This window comes from Macrobrachium rosenbergii, chromosome 9 (assembly GCF_040412425.1).
Source record: "Macrobrachium rosenbergii isolate ZJJX-2024 chromosome 9, ASM4041242v1, whole genome shotgun sequence".
Lineage (NCBI taxonomy): Eukaryota > Metazoa > Arthropoda > Malacostraca > Decapoda > Palaemonidae > Macrobrachium > Macrobrachium rosenbergii.
In genome coordinates this window covers 26,785,734-26,790,161 of record NC_089749.1, presented here as the reverse complement: position 1 = coordinate 26,790,161, position 4,428 = coordinate 26,785,734, and the positions used below count along the sequence as shown (strand labels likewise).

General features: G+C 38.8%; 1 protein-coding gene across 2 annotated transcripts in view; it reads right to left on the bottom strand.

Annotated features, from left to right (window-relative positions):
• The window catches only part of LOC136841637 (facilitated trehalose transporter Tret1-like), a 65,183-nt gene extending 63,799 nt beyond the window's left edge, over positions 1–1,384 (bottom strand). For both annotated transcript variants that reach the window (XM_067108758.1, XM_067108757.1), the window contains exon 1: positions 1,297–1,384. The gene's annotated coding sequence lies outside the window, so the exon portion shown is untranslated. The remainder of the gene's footprint in view (positions 1–1,296) is intronic.
• Positions 1,385–4,428: the final 3,044 nt, after the last annotated feature.

Sequence of the window (4,428 nt, the reverse complement as noted above, 5' to 3'; positions counted from 1 at the left end):
TCGGTTCACTGGTGAGGACGTTCACTCGGAACAAACAGACAAACAAACAATCAAACAGAAACATTTTCTCATTTATATAATAGATAATGTATGTGCCAACATAACTCTGAAAAGCATTGAGAAATTTCAACCAAACTTGGTATACACATGACTTACTATTTAGAAATCAGCACGTTGGGGTAATACATCACTAGCACCAAAGGGCTCCAAAAGGGGTGGGGGCGGGAAGGGCTTCCCTGAAACGGGGCTGGTTCTGCCCATAGACTTGGTAACTTTACAAATTTAGCATACCTAATTTTGGTATACATATGACTTAATATCTGGAAAAGTATACTGTGGGGGTAAGACATCAATGGCACCAAAGGGGTGGCAGTTGGGAGGGGGTGACAAAGAGAGGGAGAGGAAGAGGAAGTGAGAGAGAGAGAGAGAGAGAGAGAGAGAGAGAGAGTAGAGGGGGTGTTAGGGAGAAGGAGGGAGGGAGAGAGAGAGAGAGAGAGAGAGAGAGAGAGATTTATCAAAGTTATCCCGGGCAGTGCCAGGTTGGTCAGCTAGTGTATATATATATATATATAAATATATATAAATATATATAAATATATATATATTATATATATATATATATAATGTATGTATATGTATATATATGTATATATATACACAAATATATATGTTAATGATATATGCTGTACGTGTGTATGTATGTATGTGTTTGTGTGCGAGCGTTTTTTTTTTCTGACAGCACAGGGAGAAGTAGTTCCAGAAGATTGCTGGGCCTTGAACCAGCCTGACTACCTTGACATCTCTTGAAAAAGGGTCACAGTTAGGACCTGAAAGTACTCGAGATTAAAGTAATATGTTAAATATTTACAAGTAAACAAGTTATACACAGGAATCTTGTGGGTTTCTCTTTCCAATGATTACATTATTTGGAAAAAGCCTCGAAGACAAATATCTTGGGATGCTAACTGTTATATATCTCAATTACCTGCGAACAAGAATTACTTGGATATCTACGTCGTGGAACACTAACTACTACCATCTTGCAAAACGAAGAGATGGTAAAGAAACAGTTCCCCCGTTTGTCTTCGGAACTCGGTGCCAAACAAGATGGCTCTTCAATCGTCCACTAAGTTATTGAATATGGAAACATGAAGCAGTAAATATATCATACTATCACTGATACAGGTTTGCTGTCATGAACACACAGTTGAGGGTTCGTTGTCTTTCAGAAAATATTAACGGTTTCCAATTTAAATGAAGACGAAATCGATTTTTAAGAAATATCACCATTCCTACCATAACAATGACGCAAGGACGCTACGAATGGATAAATTCCTTTCAACAAATCACGTTCTCTATGCGAGCTGTTCTACTCGGCTGAGTTTAAGCAAGACTGAAGAAGCGAGGAATGGTCGCCTGGCAGAGAGAGAGAGAGAGAGAGAGAGAGAGAGAGAGAGAGAGAGAGAGAGAGAGAGAGAGAGAGAGAGAGAAATCTGGCCTTGCATTGTACAGGCAGGATGCGGTGATATCAGGCGCCAGCCAGTTCCCTGTTACCTGAGGGCATGCCGTGGACCTCACCAAGGGTCTCCCTTGTGTTAAGGAAATATGAAAACATTGATTTATATTTGTTTCTTCATCTTTGTTTGCACATTATAGTAATAAGTTCTCATACCACATCCATAGCCTCTATTTCCAGTCAACTTTCATTTCAGTTTTGATGGCACAACTACGTATAATTTTGCCTCTAAATGTTGGACTAGGTTTGTTTATCATGAAGGTGGTCAGCTCAATTTAACTCTAATCACGTTGGCTCTGGCTAGTAGGCAATCTCTTCTGGCACGTTATCCGTCTGCATCAAATTGTGTCTCTTCTGCGAATGACTGGGATGGCGTTTGGTGCTGTTTTATGCAGTGATTAATTCCATAATATTATATAAGATATAGTCTGATTCAACAAACATGAATAAAGTTTCAATAACAATTACGGTCTTCTTTGTCAAGTCAAACATCTAGCCTGGGGGTGATGACTGTCGCGTCACAAAGTTACTGTTGTTCAGTTGTTATTGTTGCAGTGGTTCTATTGTTGTTTGTGGTAACATTGTTCTTATAGTATTTCGTTGGAAGTCATGTAACTTCAGTAATATACTGCGTTTATCGCGTTTTCTGTTGTATATCGTTTTGCATTTTTATTACATTTTTAATTCCGAAACTATTCCTAACTAATGCTCGTTTTTCCTCCTTACTGGGTGTTTCTGTGCGTCAGTTTTCGCAATACACCAGTCACTGTCGCCTTGTTTTCCATTCGTCAGAAAAATTAAGGCAAAAATACATGATTCTTAAAAATAGTATCACAACTTCCCTTTAATTCGGGAGCATTGGTATCACCAAATGACGGAAAATAATTCTACATGTTCATCAGAAGAAACTGAATGCTAGTGGTACTGGGAGTGTTGTAATGCGTCATTTCATCATATTATACTGTAGGTGTTAATACTCTGTAAATCAGTAGCACATGTCTCTTGTGGTGCAAGCATTAACGGGACTAATAGAATTTCCACGTGTGATAGACCTTGTGGATGATGGCTGAAAAGAATCATTCCCATCGATCTATTTTATAATTACCATTGTAGACATCCACACAGGAGAGAAAATGCTCTGAAACATGACATTAATACCACCACATCAATGCATAGCAGAAGCTATATGATCAATACCTAATTCTTGGTAGCATAAGATGTTGCTTAAATACTGTTAACAAGACAGCTTGGAGTCGAAGGTAACATGGAGCAGAGAAAATTGCAGGAAAGGCTAATGAATAGTCTCGGCTTCTTAGAGTTCACCTTCGTGTTTCACTCACCGCACCACTTCGTGATCCGTTCTAGATCTCTCTTATGGCTAACAGATACTCCATTTTGAATGGGGGGTGGGGGGTGAGAATTGACGAAAGCACATAGCCCAATAGTTAAGCTTGCAGATAAACTATTGACCTGAGATAACTGACAGCTGATAGCTGACACTGAGGAGTAGTCTCGATGGGGCCATATAGTAGCACAGTAGCATTATACGGAATACGGTATGTCAGTCACTTAGTACTGTATCAGTGGGATAAACTAATGATGAAGTTTTCTTAAGTCGTGTTATTCGGTTAAGTATTTTCAATGTGATATAAAGTTCAATATAATCCTCATGAGAGAAAGACAAATGCATAGCCTATCTATGTGCGTAATCCATTTTTTATTGAAAGACACACAGGATGATAGTCACATAAAAATGCAGCATTTTGATGAGTATTTTGTTAAGGATTGTTAAGAGATGCAGAATGGTAAAAACTTTTGCGATGTAAAGGAATCATATTATGAAAGATTTAGATCAGGGGTGACTAGTCTGTTGTGAAATAAATAGAAAAAAAAATAACTGTCAAATTTTACTGAAAATGTGTAAGGAGAATATAAAATATGGACTCTTCAGCAATCATATGTAACAGACCTCGTTTATCATCTACTGAGACAAATACCGGAAGTAGAAAATGTCATTTTTGGTCACAGGCGCCTCTCAAAGTTAAGAATGCAGCTGCTCCCTCCCTTTCGATTCTCCTGAATTCACGCTGTTGGTCTTTTTTTCTTATCAGCACTATTTCAATAACATATTTTCCTATAAGGATTCATATGTGGTGATGGTCTCCTCCTGTCTTTGCAGAATACTAGGCCTATTCACGACTCTGCCTATTGGAGAAACAAATCCGCAGTTATGTATGGGTAGCCTACGTATATTTAAAGCTAAATCTCTACACAGAGCTTTCGAGAATCTGTTCGATTCCCCTTTTCAAAATGGCGCGGTGAAGTAAAAACATTAATCAAGTAAAAATACAAAGACTCAAAAACAAACGAAGTTGTTTACAAAAGGAGGAGTCGGTCGTCAAACAGATCAGACAATGCCGCCGTTTTCTTTCGTCAGGAACGTCTAACTGGACCTTGCCCAGTGCGGTCGTTCTGATGGTCATCAACGGCACAGAGACCGGTAGCATCGGTTACTGGAAGTAACCGAATTACCAGAACGGGAGAAAGAGAGGCAACGGCAGCATCAGATGTGGCTAACGAGACAACACTGTTATAATAGTCTTTTATTCTTAAATCCTTTAACATATTTCCTGGAAATAAGATTACCGGTGATTTTATCTCCCTGCGTAAAACAATTTATTGCCATCCGCAGATAAACCAGTATCTATCGTCGCACCCTCCACCAGTCTTCTTATGCCAACATCCTCACTTCTAAAAATGACTTGAAAATCTGTCCAATTTATGCGGCGATCAAGCTTTAGACTGTGACTAAGACATTGTTTTCGGTATGTACATTGTATGCTCTTTTGTGTTCCCCGATTCTTGTGAGCAACCCGCTACCTCTTTCCCCAAAATATTTACAGTTACATTCT